A 16,773-nucleotide genomic window follows, 5' to 3' on the forward strand; every position below is an offset into this window, starting at 1 on the left:
CATTGGGAGCAGGCACTTTAAATGGTTTGGCACTGACTAGATGGGCTGAAGGGGCTGTTTATGTGATGTTCTTCTCTATGACTTTACAGTCCTAGTGTCTTTGTTGACAGCGCACTGATATGGGAGTTGGTATTGAGAGGTGGAGTTGAATGTTGAGATTCCAATTTGGGTTCAGATTAATTTATCGTATAGTTATGGAAACATATAGTGAACTTCTCCACATTGACGCTTGCTGGCAATGTTTGTGGAGACTATTCCTGCTGTTTGTCTACCTCCTGCACCAATCTGCCACTTGCTGCTGTCCACTCCGTCAGGCAGTGTGCCCCAATGATGCAATGGATAATGAGTCCGACTGCGGACTAGAAGATTGTAAGCTTGACCTAGCTAGCTCGTTCACCTCCTTGCCTTTCTTTGCCAGCCTTGCCAGCTGCCTTCTTGTGACAAAAATCAATTTACTTTTTCCATAGATGCTGCCTGGCCTGCTGAGTTCCTCTAGCATTGTCTGTTGCTTAGATTTCCAGCATCTGCAGAGTTTTTTTTGTTTGTGGAAAGCAGTGACATCAATAGTTTCATGAGCAATCCAGAAGTTGTCAACCGGAGCGTTCCACACAGGTGCCATCACCCTGCTTCTCAGACAATTGCCTTCTACCATGTACCTGATTTATCACTGAAAACTCCACTTCAGCATCAGTTATATTTCTCTTGTATTTCCTTTCAAACCAGCAGACCCAACACGACTTCTTCTCCTTTGCAGTAACTGACACTATTTCCCTTCCCTCCTGCTTCCGGCACCTTCAACGGGCACAGCAATTCCAGGCAGGAGGATGGTACTCGGATCCTCTGAATCTAAAAGATCGATGGAGCATACGGGCATTGATATTGCTACCTCTCAAATGTGAAGCGAGCACTCCACCATTTGAACTAATTACCCAGCATATTTGTCTCACATCTTTTTCTTCACTCTGCTGTGCAAGAACTAAAGTATGTCTGCACTCAATCCGTCAATACACACGGAATAAGCAACAAACAGAAACTCACCCGTTATCCAGCATTGCTGCACACATTCTGGCACTCACTTCTGTTGTGGAAAGTAGAATTCCTTCGACGGGCTGAGGGAAGATATCCCTCTGTCTACGGGAACAATGTATCGCTATAGCAGTTGGTATTGAGCAGTTAAGATTCCGATTCAGGTTCAAATTAATTTATCACCTATACATGGAAAGATACAGTGGACTGTGTTGCATTTACAACCAAACAAACAACATCTGTGAAGGTGCATACTGACCTCAGCAAAAATGTGTCTCTTCTCCTGCCACACATCATCAACAACTCTACAGTTAGCACCGTTTCACCATTAAGCTTTCAGGTATCATTCCATTCTGGGCAGGAGTTTTGTGGGAGAACCATATCTCCTTCATGAACAAAAGCAATCAGAGGAGGAAAATTCCATCTTCACCAGGACACACTAGTGTTATTCTACACAGCTATCATAGAGAGCATTCTCACATCACCCAGTTCTGACTGGTTTGGTGCAGTACCCTCTCACAATATACGAACATTACAGCGAACTGTCAGCTCAGCAGCAAAGGTGACTGACTTTAGTCCACCATCGCTGAAAGACTTGTATCTATCCAGGACAATGAAGGGCAGGAAGTCTCACCATGGATGCTACCAACCCCGTAAATCTGCTGTTCCAATAGCTCACTTCAACAGAGAGCCATATTTACGTTCTCTGCGACACTGACTTCACATCCAGCTCTTCAGTTTCACAGCCTGTACAGCAACAGTCGTACGGAAAATGAAGATTGGACTCCAGTTCTGAGTCAGCACACAAATGAGCAGAAGGCAGAACCTCAGCTGAGCTACAAATATCACATAAGACCTCGCTGAAAGTCACAAGATGGCTTTGTCCTCTGGACTGGCCTACAACTGCGCACTGATACTTCAGATTCTGGCACCACCTGCTGTTGTGAATTTCCCACTGCAGTGACTAGAATGACTGCTAAAGGCTGCCCACTCAGACTGTAAGTCCCTAAGCCTTTGTGGCAACATCCTCTGTTGTACAATTGCTATGAACACAATAGCTCTATCTTCTTGCTGGCTGGAGACCAACCAACTGAGAACAGTGGTACTGCTAGAGCAGTTTGTGTGAAAACCAGGCACTCTGAAATGTGACCCTGTGATTAGCTAGACTTGGGTATGGTGCGACTTGATGATTTTGTATTCCATCTGGAAATGTGTCAGAGCACTTTTGGAAACAGTCTTATGTTACCAAGATGCTATGTGATACGGAATTGATAATTTGCCTAAGAAAAGCAGAGCTGATCTTTCAATCCAAGGTTGAACCAGCAACTTAAGGATGACTATATTTTCTCTACAGTCCTCTGCTCTACCAGCCAAGCTATCAAAGGAAAGCTGGCAGCAAGCTTCTGCACGTAGACACTTACCAACAAGGTTTATGGAGACTGTTTACCTCCGGCAGCACTCGGCCCCTTGCAGCTGTTCACTCCTTCAAGCAGAGTGGGCCAGTGGCACAATTGATAATGCGTCTGACTGTAGATTCGACTGCTACCAGCCTCGTTAATGTCCTGTGCCCTTTCTCTTGCATGCTTTGCCAGGTGCCACTTTCACCCTTCTTCCCAGGCAAATGGTTTATTACCTTTCACCTGATTTACCCCTGACTCTTCTCCTGACACCTCATCCTTCACTTAAGCATCACTTATCAGTTATCTTCTTCACATCTCTCCTTTCAAACCTGCAGAACTAACACAACATATCCTCCTTTGCAGTAACTGACACCATTTCCTTGCCCTCTCACCCCTCCTCCTTGCACCTTCAGGCAATGCAGCAATTCTATGACAGTAAGATGGTCTGAATTCAAAAGATCAATGGAGAACGCCGATATCGATCCTGCTACCTCTCACATGCTAAGCCAGCGCTCTACCATTTGAGCTAACTCCCCAGTGCATTGGTCAAACATCTTTTTCTTCGCTTTGTGCCAAAAATAGAAATGCATGCCCATAACTACAAGGAGGAACAATGAACAAGCAGAAATACTCACAACACGCTGGAGGAACTCAGCACGTCGGGCAGCATCCATGGAAATGATCAGTCAATGTTTCGGGCCAGAACCCTTCATCAGGACTGCAGAGGGAAGGGGTAGAGGCTCTATAAAGAAGGTGGGGGGAGGATGGGAAGGAGAAGGCTGGTAGGCTCCAGATGAAAAACCAGTAAGGGGAAAGATACAGGGGTGGGGGAGGGGAAGCAGGGAGGGGATAGGCAGGAAAGGTGAAGAAAGAATAGGGGAAAACACAATGGGTAGCAGAAGGAGGCAGAACCATGAGGGAGGTGATAGGCAGCTGGGGGAGGGGGCAGTGGCATTGGGATAGAGGTAGGGAGGTGGAGGGAATTACCGGAAGTTGGAGACTTATCCGTCCTAATGTATTTTAACAACTCCAACACCTCCTCTCCCTTAATATCAACATGCTCCAGAACATCAACCTCACTCATATTGTCCTCACCATCATCAAGTTCCCTCTCATTGGTGAATACCAAAGAGAAGTATTCATTGAGGACCTCGCTCACTTCCACAGCCTCCAGGCACATCTTCCCACCTTTATCTCTAATCGGTCCTACCTTCACTCCTGTCATCCTTTTTTTCTTCACATGATCGAAGAATGCCTTGGGGTTTTCCTTTACCCAACTCGCCAAGGCCTTCTCATGCTCCCTTCTTGCTCTTCTCGGCCCCTTCTTAAGCTCCTTTTTGGCTTCCTTATATTCCTCAATAGACCCATCTGATCCTTGCTTCCGAAACCTCATGTATGCTGCCTTCTTCCACCTGACTAGATTTTCCACCTCACTTGTCACCCATGGTTCCTTCACCCGATCATTCTTTATAGAAACCATAGAAACCATAGAAACTACAGCACAGAAACAGGCCTTTTGGCCCTTCTTGGCTGTGCCGAACCATTTTCTGCCTAGTCCCACTGACCTGCACACGGACCATATCCCTCCATACAACTCCCATCCATGTATCTGTCCAATTTATTCTTAAATGTTAAAAAGAACCTGCATTTACCACCTCGTCTGGCAGCTCATTCCATACTCCCACCACTCCGTGTGAAGAAGCCCCCACTAATGTTCCCTTAAAATTTCCCCCCCCCCCCACCCTTAACCCATGTCCTCTGGTTTTTTTCTCCCCTTGCCTCAGTGGAAAAGCCTGCTTGCATTCACTATCTATACCCATCATAATTTTATATACCTCTATCAAATCTCCCCTCATTCTTCTATGCTCCAGGGAATAAAGTCCTAAGCTATTCAACCTTTCTCTGTAACTGCGTTTGTCAAGTCCTGGCAACATCCTTGTAAACCTTCTCTGCACTCTTTCAACCTTATTTATATCCTTCCTGTAATTTGGTGACCAAAACTGAACACAATACTCCAGATTCGGCCTCACCAATGTCTTATACAACCTCATCATAACATTCCAGCTCTTATACTCAATACTTCGATTAATAAAGGTCAATGTACCAAAAGCTCTCTTTACGACCCTATCTACTTGTGACGCTACTTTTAGGGAATTTTGTATCTGTATTCCCAGATCCCTCTGTTCTACTGCACTCCTCAGTGCCTTACCATTAACCCTATATGTTCTACCTTGGTTTGTCCTTCCAACGTGCAATACCTCACACTTGTCTGTATTAATCTCCACCTGCCATTTTTCAGCCCATTTTTCCAGCTGGTCCAAGTCCCTCTGCAGGCTCTGAAAACCTTCCTCACTGTTAACTACACCTCCAATCTTTGTATCATCAGCAAATTTGCTGATTCAATTTACCACATTATCATCCAGATCACTGATATAGATGACAAATAACAATGGACCCAGCACTGATCCCTGTGGCACACCACTAGTCACAGGCCTCCACTCAGAGAAGCAATTCTCTACCACCACTCTTTGGCTTCTTCCATCGAGCCATTGTCTAATCCAATTTACCACCTCTCCATGTATACCTAGCGACTGAATTTTCCTAACTAAGCTCCCATGCAGGACCTTGTCAAAGGCCTTACTGAAATCCATGTAGACAATATCCACTGCCTTCCCTTCATTCACTTTCCTGGTAACCTCCTCAAAAAACTCCAGTAGATTATCAAACATGACCTACCACGCACAAAGCCATGTTGACTCTCCCTAATAAGTCCCTGTCTATCCAAATGCTTGTAGATTCTGTCTCTTAGTACTCCCTCCAATAACTTACCTACTACCGACGTTAAACTCACCGGCCTATAATTTCCTGGATTACTTTTCGATCCTTTTTTAAACAACAGAACAACATGAGCCACTCTCCAATCCTCCGGCACCTCACCCGTAGACAGCGACATTTTAAATATTTCAGCCAGGGCCCCTGCAATTTCAACACTAGTCTCCTTCAAGGTCCGAGAGAACACTCTGTCAGGTCCCGGGGATTTATCCACTTTAATTTTCCTCAAGACAGCAAGCACCTCCTCTTTTTCAATCTGTACAATTTCCATGATCTCACTACTTGATTCCCTCAATTCCATAGACTTCATACCAGTTTCCTTAGTAAATACAGACGCAAAAAACCTATTTAAGATCTCCCCCATTTCCTTTGTTCCGCACATCGCCGACCACCCTGATCTTCAAGAGGACCAATTTTATCCCTTACAATCCTTTTGCTCTTAATATACCTGTAAAAGCTCTTTGGATTATCCTTCACTTTGACTGCCAAGGCAACCTCATGTCTTCTTTTAGCCCTCCTGATTACTTTCTTAAGTATTTTCTTGCACTTCTTATACTCCTCAAGCACCTGATTTACTCCCTGTTTCCTATACATGTCATACAACTCCCTCTTCTTCTTTATCAGAGTTGCAATATCCCTTGAGAACCAAGGTTCCTTATTCCTATTCACTTTGCCTTTAATCCTGACAGGAACATACAAATTCTGCACTTTGAAGGCTTGCCACCTACCGATCACATCTTTGCCAGAGAACAACCTGTCCCAATCCACGCTTTTTAGATCCTTTCTCATTTCTTCAAATTTGGCCTTTTTCCAGTTCAGAACCTCAACTCTAGGACCAGATCTTATCACTGTCCATGATCAAATTGAAACTAATGGTGTTATGATCACTGGAACCAAAGTGCTCCCCTACACAGACTTGCGTCACTTGTCCTAACTCGTTTCCTAACAGGAGATCCAATATTGCATCCCCTCTAGTTGGTCCCTCTATATATTGATTTAGAAAACTTTCCTGAACACATTTTACAAACTCTAAACCATCTAGACCCCTAACAGTATGGAAGTCCCAATCAATGTATGGAAAATTAAAATCCCCTACCACCACAACTTTATGTTTCCTGCAGTTGTCTGCTATCTCTCTGCAGATTTGCTCTTCTAAGTCTCGTTGACTATTGGGTAGTCTGTAATACAATCCCACTAATGTGGCCATACCTTTCCTGTTTCTCAGCTCCACCCATAAGGACTCAGTAGACAAGCCCTCTAATCTGTCCTGGCTGAACACTGCTGTAATATTTTCCCTGACAAGCAATGCCACTCCCCCACCTTTCATTCCTTCATCACTGGGACAAATTTATCCCTAACATCCTGCAAGAGATCTCTAAACATCGACCTCATGTCCATAGTACATTTCCCTGCAAAAATATCATCCCAATTCACACCTGCGAGTTCTAGCCTTATAGCCTCATAATTTGCCTTTCCCCAATTAAAAATTTTCCTGTCCTCTCTGATTCTATCCTTTTCCATGATAATGCTAAAGGCCAGGGAGCGGTGGTCACTGTCCCCCAGATGCTCACCCACTGAGAGATCTGTGACCTGACCCGGTTCATTACCTAGTACTAGATCTAGTATGGCATTCCCCCTAGTCGGCCTGTCCACATACTGTGACAGGAATCCGTCCTGGACACACTTAAACTCTGCCCCATCTAAACCCTTGGAACTAATCAGGTGCCAATCAATATTAGGGAAGTTAAAGTCACCCATGATAATAACCCTGCTATTTTTGCACCTTACCAAAATCTGCCTCCCAATCTGCTCCTCTGCATCTCTGTTGCTAACAAGGGGCCTATAGAATACCCCCAATAGAGTAACTGCTTCCTTCCTGTTTCTGACTTCCACCCATACTAACTCAAAAGAGGATCCTGCTACATTACCCACCCTTTCTGTAGTTGCAATAGTATCCCTGACCAGTAATGCCACCCTTCCTCCCCTTTTTCCACCCTCTCTATCCCTTTTAAAGCACTGAAATCCAGGAATATTGAGAATACATTCCTGCCCTGGTGCCAGCCAAGTCTCTGTAATGGCCACTACATCATAATTCCATGTATGTATCCAAGCTCTCAGTTCATCACCTTTGTTCCTGATGCTTCTTGCATTGAGGTACACACACTTCAGCCCTTCTACCTTACTGTCTTTACACCGTTTATTCTGCTTCTCTTTCCTCAAAACCTCTCTATATGTTAGATCTGGCTTTACTCCATGCACTTCTTTCACTGCTCTATCGCTCTGGGTCCCATCCCCCTTGCAAATTGGTTTAAACCCTCCCGAACCATGCTAGCAAACCTACCTGCAAGGATATTGCTCCCCCTCGAGTTCAGGTGCAACCCATCCAATCTGTACAGGTCCCGCCTTCCCCAGAAGAGATTCCAATTATCCAAAAATCTAAAACCCTTCTCCCTGCACCAACTCCTCAGCCACGCATTCAACTGCCATCTCCTCCAATCCTTACCATCACTGTCGCGTAGCACTGGCAGCAATCCTGAGAACGCCACCCTTGAGGTCCTGTTCTTCAGTCTTCTGCCTAGTTCCCGAATCTCACGCTTCAGGACCTCATCCCTCTTCCTGCCTATGTCGTTGGTACCAACATGTATCACGACTCCTGGTTGCTTTCCCTTTCGTACCAGGATGTCGTGCACCCGGTCAGAGACATCCCGGACCCTGGCACCCGGGAGGCAACAAACCATGCAGGTGTCCTTCTCACGTCCACAAAATCTCCTGTCTGCTCCCCTGACTATAGAGTCCCCAATGACAACAGCTCTCCTCTTCTCTGTCCCACCCTTCTGCACTACAGGGTCAGACTCGGTGCCGGAGGCCCTGCCACCGTGGCTCACACCTGGTTGGTCGTCCCCGCCAACAGTATCCAGGACGGTAAACTTATTGTTCAGGGGAATAGCTACAGGGGTGCTCTGCACTACTTGTCTGCTCACCTTCACTTTCGCCCCTCTGACTGTCACCCAACGACCTGCTTCCGACAGCCTAGGTGTGACTACCACCCCCGTAGCTCTCATCTATGACTGCCTCATTCTCCCTTACGAGTCGAAGGTCATCCAGGTGCTGCGTGAGATTCCTTACACAATCGTCCAGATCGCCCCGCCGTATGCACTTCTGGCAGATGTGACTCTGCAGGAGAGGGGCGTTCCCCCAAGACTGCCACATCTCACATGAGAGGCACATCACCGTCTCAGGAGGCATTGTAAAGACTAACTGCGAGCTAGCTTGTCCTCCGCCTCTTCTCGTCGAAGCCTCTCGAGTCAAATCCTCAAAGCTCCACTCCTTCACTGGCCCACTCACTCACTGGCCACTTTCCACAGGCCGCTCTGCTTGAGCTATCCCTCTATTTATCCCTCTATTTATCCCTCATGTGGCCTTCTATATATTGGCGAGACCCGATGCAGACTGGGAGACCGCTTTGCTGAACACCTACGCTCTGTCCGCCAGAGAAAGCAGGATCTCCCAGTGGCCACACATTTTAATTCCACATCTCATTCCCATTCTGACATGTCTATCCACGGCCTCCTCTACTGTAAAGATGAAGCCACACTCAGGTTGGAGGAACAACACCTTATATTCCGTCTGGGTAGCCTCCAACCTGATGGCATGAACATTGACTTCTCTAACTTACGCTAATACCCACCTCCCCCTCATACCCCATCCGTTATTTATTTATATACACACATTCTTCTCTCTCTCTCTCTCTCCTTTTTCTTCCTCCCCCCCGCCCCCGTCTTTCTCCCCAGACCTCCTGTCCCATGATCCTCTCATATCCCCTTTGCCAATCACCTGTGCAGCTCTTGACTCCATCCCTCCCCCTCCTGTCTTCCCCTATCATTTTGGATCTCCCCCTCTCCCTTTCAAATCTCTTACTAACTCTTCTTTCAGTTAGTCCTGACGAAGGGTCTTGGCCCGAAACATCGACTGTACCTCTTCTTAGAGATGCTGCCTGGCCTGCTGCGTTCAGCAGCAACTCTGATGTGTGTTGCTTGAATTTCCAGCATCTGCAGAATTCCTGTTGTTTGCCTCTATTTATCTGTTTGAGTTTTTCAAAATGCTTGGTCACCTGACCTCAATTGCCCAATCAGCTGCTTTCTGCTGAGTCTGAGCTATTCAAATCTTGATTGTCTAATCAACGGCTTTCTGCTGATCTATTCAAATCCTGAATAGAGATAAATGGGAGATTTTAACATGCAGGTCTATTGGGAAAATTAGGTTGGTAATGGATCTCAAGAGAGTGAATTTGTTGAATGCCTAAGAGATGGCTTTTAAGAGCAGTTTGTTGCTGAGCCTACTAGGGGATCAGCTATACTGGATTGGGTGTTATGTAATGAACCGGAGGCGATAAGGTATAAAAAAACCCTTAGGAACCAGTGATCAGAATATGATTGTGTTCAACTTGAAATTTGACAGGGAGAAAGTAAAGTCTAATGTAGCAGTATTTCAGTGGAGTAAGGGAAATTACAGTTGTATGAGAGAGGAGTTGGCCCAAGTAAATTGTAAGGAGTTGCTGGCAGGGATGTCAGCAGAGCAGCAATGGCGTGTGTTTCTGGAAAAAATGAGGAAGATGTAGGACATATTCATTCCAAAAATGAAGAAATACTTAAATGGTAAAATAGTACAACCGCGGCTGACAAGGGAAGTCAAAGCTATTGTAAAGGCAAAAATAAGAGCATACAACAAAGCAAAAATTAGTGGGAAGATAGAGGATTGGGAAGTGTTTAAAACTTACAGAGAGCAACTAAAAAAAAAATCATGAGAAGGGCAAAGATGAAATATGACTGGAAAATTGCAAATGTTACTCCACCCTTTAAGAAAGGAGGAAGGCAGCAGAAAAGAAATTATAGACCAGTTAGCCTGACCTCATTGGTTGGGAAGATGTTAGAGTCAATTGTTAAGGAAGAGCTGATGGAGTACTTGGTGACACTGGACAAGCTCGTACAAAGTCAGCATGGTTTCCTTCAGGGAAAATCCTGCCTGACAAAGCTGTTGGAATTCTTTGAAGAGATTATGAGTAGGATAAATAAAGAGGATACAGTGGATGTTGTATATTTGGACTTTCAGAAGGCCTTTGACAAGGTGCCACACATGAGGCTGGTTACCAAGTTAAGAGCCCATGGCGTTACAGGAAAGTCACTAACATGGTTAGAGCATTGGCTGATTGGTAGGAGGCAGCGAGTGGGAATAAAAGGAACCTTTTCTGGTTGGCTGCCAGTGACTAGTGATGTTCCACAGGGGTCGGTGTTGGGACCACTTCTTTTTTATGCTGTATATAAATTATTTAGATGATGGAATAGACGGCTTTGTTGCCAAGTTTGCAGATGAGTTGAAGACTGGTGGAGGGGCAGGTGGTATTGAGGGAACAGGTAGGATGCAGAAGGATGTAGACAGATTAGGAGAATGGGCAACAAAGTGGAAAACAACATACAATGTTGGAAAATGCATAGTCATGCAGTTTGGTGGTAGAAATAAATGTGCAGACCAGTTTCTAAACAGGGAGAAAATCCAGGAATCTGAAATGCAGAGGGACTTGGGAGTCCTTGTGCAGAACACCCTGATGGTTAACTTCCAGGTTGAGTCAGTGGTGAGGAAGGCAAATGCCATGTTAACATTCATTTCAAGAGGTCTAGAATACAAGAGCAGGATGTGATGCTGAGGCTTTATAAGGCACTGGTGAGGCCTCACCTTGAGTATTGTGAACAGTTTTGGGCTCCTCAACTTAGAAAAGATGTGCTGGCATTGGAGAGGGTCCAGAGGAGGGTCACAAGGATGATTCCAGGAATGAAAGGGTTATCATGCGAGGAACGTTTTGATGGCTCTGGGTCTGTACTCGCCAGAATTCAGAAGGATGAGGGGAATCTCACTGAAACCTTTCGAATGTTGAAAGGCCTGGACAGAGTAGGTGTGGAAAGGATGTTTCGCATAGTGAGAGAGTCCTGGACAAGAGGGCACAGCCTCAGGATAGAGGGGTATCATTTTAGAACAGAGATGCAGAGAAATTTCTTTAGCCAGAGGGTGGTGAATTTATGGAATTTGTTTCCACATGCAGCTGTGGAGGTCAGGTCGTTGGGCATATTTAAGGCAGAGGTTGACAGGTTCTTGATTGGACATGGCATCAAAGGTTAAGGGAAGAAGGATGGGAACTGGGGTTGAGGAGGAGAAAAAAAAAGGATCAGCTATGATTGAATGGCAGAGCAGACTCGATGGCCTAATTCTTTTCCTTTGCCTCATGGTCTCATGGTCTTATGGTCTTATGGTCTAATAACAAAACAGTGCAGTGATTTAAAAGCAGAAATCAGTACATGAGAACAAACACAATACCAGCTATCATACGAAGTGTTTAAAGCAGATACAGAAGCTGCAGGACCAGCTTGCTGCACAGAAAGAAATAATATGTGCTTTTGAAGCTGAAAGAGGGGAGGAGAATAAATATGGAGATATGGATTGGAATGACTTCGCAGATAAGGTGACCAGATATGGTTATAATGAGCAGATTCCATTGGAGGATCACCCACCGAGGTATAACCAAAAATGTCCACTGACTGACTCCCCTAGTTACTAGCGGAGAGCGAGCTGTGGGGCAGGAAATCAAAAGCAGAGTATAACATATAACCGTTCGGAGTACAGTAACTGAGGGATATTGCACAGGATATTGGGACATATATGCCCGGAGATGATCCTAGGAAACTGTTTCAAGCAATTAGTTACCAGAGAGTAGTCCACAGCCTAGGTGATGCGGAGAAAAGGAGATTGAACGCAACACACACAAAATGCTGGAAGAACTCAGCAGGCCAGGCGGCACCTATGGCAAAGATCTTACTTTTTCGAGAAATGTCCTCTGGTCTGATGAAACAAAAATTGAACTGTTTGGCCATAATGACCATCGTTATGTTTGGAGGAAAAAAGGTGAGGCTCTATGGCAGACTCGATGGGCCAAATGGCCTAATTCTGCTTCCTATATCTTATGGCCTTATGACCTTCAAATAGCTAAAAGATTGGTCGGATATGTCCAGCCAGGCACAAAGCCATGTTGACTATCCTTAATCACTAGACATCTATCCAAATATTTATACAGTATGTCTGGTCGTTTAGGGTGCTTTCTCATAAATTGGGAACAGATATTCTCAGGGAAATGTATGGCAGAAATGTGGCAACTATTCAGAGGACATTTGTGTGGAATTCTGCATAGGTACATTGCAATGAGACAGGGAAAGGATGCTCGATTACCGGATCCATGGTGCACAAAGGCAGTTGAAAATCTAGTCAAGAAGAAAAGAAAAGCTTACAAAAGGTTCAAAAAACTAGGTAATGATAGAGATCTAGAAGATTATAAGGGTAGCAGGAAGAAGCATAAGAATGACATTAGGAGAGCCAGAAGGGGCCACGAGAATGGACAATAGACAATAGAAACATAGAAACATAGAAAATAGGTGCAGGAGTAGGCTATTCGGCCCTTCGAGCCTGCACCGCCATTCAGTATGATCATGGTTGATCATCCAACTCAGGACCCTGTACCAGCCTTCCCTCCATACCCCCTGATCCCTTTAGCCACAAGGGCCATATCTAACTCTGTCTTAAATATAGCCAATGAACTGGCCTCAACTGTTTCCTGTGGCAGAGAATTCCACAGATTCACTACTCTCTGTGTGAAGAAGTTTTTCCTAATCTCGGTCCTAAAAGGCTTCCCCTTTATCTTCAAACTGTGACCCCCCATTCTGGACTTCCCCAACATCGGGAACAATCTTCCTGCATCTAGCCTGTCCAATCCCTTTAGGATTTTATATGTTTCAATCAGATCCCCCCTCAATCTTCTAAATTCCAACGAGTATAAGCCTAGTTCATCCAGTCTTTCATCATATGAAAGTCCTGCCATCCCAGGAATCAATCTGGTGAACCTTCTTTGTACTCCCTCTATGGCAAGGATGTCTTTCCTCAGATTAGGGGACCAAAACTGCACACAATACTCCAGGTGTGGTCTCACCAAGGCCTTGTACAACTGCAGTAGTACCTCCCTGCTCCTGTACTCGAATCCTCTCGCTATAAATGCCAGCATACCATTCTCCTTTTTCACCGCCTGCTGTACCTGCATGCCCACTTTCAATGACTGGTGTATAATGACACCCAGGTCTCGTTGCACCTCCCCTTTTCCTAATCGGCCACCATTCAGGTAATAACCTGTTTTCCTGTTTTTGCCACCAAAGTGGATAACTTCACATTTATCCACATTAAGTTGCATCTGCCATGAATTTGCCCACTCACCTAACCTATCCAAGTCACCCTGCATCCTCTTAGCATCCTCCTCACAGCTAACACTGCCGCCCAGCTTCGTGTCATCTGCAAACTTGGAGATGCTGCACTTAATTCCCTCATCAAAGTCATTAATATATATTGTAAACAAATGGGGTCCCAGCACTGAGCCTTGCAGTACCCCACTAGTCACTGCCTGCCATTCTGAAAAGGTCCCATTTATTACCACTCTTTGCTTCCTGTCTGCTAACCAATTCTCTATCCACATCAATACCTTACCCCCAATACCGAGTGCTTTAAGTTTGCTCACTAATCTCCTGTGTAGGACCTTGTCAAAAGCCTTTTGAAAATCCAAATATACCACATCCACTGGTTCTCCCTTATCCACTCTACTAGTTACATCCTCAAAAAATTCTATGAGATTCGTCAGACATGATTTTCTTTTCACAAATCCATGCTGATTTTGTGCGATGATTTCACCGCTTTCCAAATGTGCTGTTATCACATCTTTCATAACTGACTCTAGCAGTTTCCCCACCACCGATGTTAGGCTATCCGGTCTATAATTCCCTGGTTTCTCTCTCCCTCCATTTTTGAAAAGTCGGGTTACATTAGCCACCCTCCAATCCTCAGGAAATAGTCCAGAATCTAAAGAGATCTGAAAAATTATCACTAATGCATCTACTATTTCTTGGGCTACTTCCTTAAGCACCCTGGGATGCAGACCATCTGGCCCTGGGGATTTATCTGCCTTTAATCTCTTCAATTTACCTAACACCACTTCCCTACTAACATGTATTTCCCTCAGTTCCTCCATCTCACTGGACCCTCTGTCCCCTACTATTTCTGGAAGATTATTTATGTCCTCCTTAGTGAAGACAGAACCAAAGTAATTATTCAATTGGTCTGCCATGTCCTTACTCCCCATAATCAATTCACCTGTTTCTGTCTGTAGGGGACCTACATTTGTCTTAACCAATCTTTTTCTTTTCACATATCTATAAAAGCTTTTACAGTCACTTTTTATGTTCCCTGCCAGTTTTCTCTCATAATCTTTTTTCCCCTTCCTAATTAAGCCCTTTGTCCTCCTCTGCTGAACTCTGAATTTTTCCCAGTCCTCAGGTGAGCCACTTTTTCTGGCTAATTTGTATGCTTCTTCTTTGGAATTGATACCATCCCTAATTTCCCTTGTCAGCCACGGGTGCACTACCTTCCTTGATTTATTCTTTTGCCAAACTGGGATGAACAATTGTTGTAGTTCATCCATGCGATCTTTAAATGCTTGCCATTGCATATCCACCGTCAACCCTTTGAATGTCATTTGCCAGTCTATCTTAGCTAATTCACGTCTCATACCTTCAAAGTTACCCCTCTTTAAGTTCAGAACCTTTGTTTCTGAATTAACTATGTCACTCTCCATCTCAATGAAAAATTCCACCATATTATGGTCACTGTTACCCAAGGGGCCTCTCACGACAAGATTGCTAATTAACCCTTCCTCATTGCTCAATACCCAGTCTAGAATAGCCTGCTCTCTAGTTGGTTCCTCGACATGTTGGTTCAAAAAACCATCCTGCATACATTCCAAGAAATCCTCTTCCTCAGCACCCTTACCAATTTGGTTCACCCAATCTACATGTAGATTACAGTCACCCATTATAACTGCTGTTCCTTTATTGCACACATTTCTAATTTCCTGTTTAATACCATCCCCAACCTCACTACCACTGTTAGGTGGCCTGTACACAACTCCCACCAGCGTTTTCTGCCCCTTAGTGTTATGCAGCTCTACCCATATCGATTCCACATCTTCCCGGCTTATGTCCTTCCTTTCTATTGCATTAATCTCCTCTCTAACCAGCAATGCCACCCCACCTCCTTTTCTTTCATGTCTATCCCTCCTGAATATTGAATATCCCTGAATGTTGAGCTCCCATCCTTGGTCACCCTGGAGCCATGTCTCTGTGATCCCAACTATATCATATTGATTAATAACAATCTGCACTTTTAATTCATCCATGTTGTTACAAATGCTCCTTGCATTGACACACAAAGCCTTCAGGCGTGCTTTTACAACTCTCTTAGCCCTTATAAAATTATGTTGAAAAATGGCCCTTTTTGATGCTTGCCCTGGATTTGTCGGCCTGCCACTTTTACTCTTCACCTTACTACTTTTTGCTTCTACCCTCATTTTACATCTCTCTGTCTCTCTGCACTGGTTCCCATCCCCCTGTTGTGAACTAACCTCCTCTTGCCTAGCCTCTTTAGTTTGATTCCCACCCTCAGCCATTCTAGTTTAAAGTCAGCTCAGTAGCCCTTGCTAATCTCCCTGCCAGGATATTGGTCCCCCTAGGATTCAAGTGTAACCCGTCCTTTTTGTACAGGTCACGCCTGCGCCAAAAGAGGTCCCAATGATCCAAAAACTTGAATCCCTGCCCCCTGATCCAATCCTTCAGCCACGCATTTATCCTCCACCTCATCGCATTCCTACTCTCACTGTCGCATGGCACAGGCAGTAATCCCGAGATTACTACCTTTGCGGTCCTTTTTCTCAACTCCCTTCCTAACTCCCTATATTCTCCTTTCAGGACCTCTTCCCTTTTCCTACCTATGTCATTGGTACCTATATGTACCACGACCTCTGGCTCCTCACCCTCCCACTTCAGGATATCTTGGACACGATCAGAAATATCCCGGACCCTGGCACCAGGGAGGCAAACTACCATCCGGGTCTCTGGACTGCGTCCACAGAATCGCCTATCTGACCTCCTTACTATCGAGTCCCCTATTACAACTGTCCTCCTCTTCCTTTCCCTACCCTTCTGAGCTACAGGGCCGGACTCTGTGCCGGAGGCACGGCCACTGTCGCTTCCCCCAGGTAAGCTGTCCCCCCCAACAGTACTCAAACAGGAGTACTTATTGTCAAGGGGCACAGCCACCAGGGTACTCTCTATTACCTGACTCTTCCCCTTCCCCCTCCTAACCGTGACCCACTGGTCTGCCTCCCGTGGTCCCAGTGTGACCACCTGCCTGTAACTCCTCTCTATCAACTCCTCACTCTCCCTGACCAGACGAAGGTCATCGAGCTGCAGCTCCAGTTCCGTAACGTGGTCCCTTAGGAGCTGCATCTCGGCGCACCTGGTGCGGATGTGGACGTCCGGGAGGCTTGGAGACTCCAGGGCCTCCCACATCCGGCACTGAGAACAACAAACTGCCCTCACAC

The sequence above is a fragment of the Mobula birostris genome, chromosome 1 (assembly GCF_030028105.1).
Source record: "Mobula birostris isolate sMobBir1 chromosome 1, sMobBir1.hap1, whole genome shotgun sequence".
NCBI lineage: Eukaryota > Metazoa > Chordata > Chondrichthyes > Myliobatiformes > Myliobatidae > Mobula > Mobula birostris.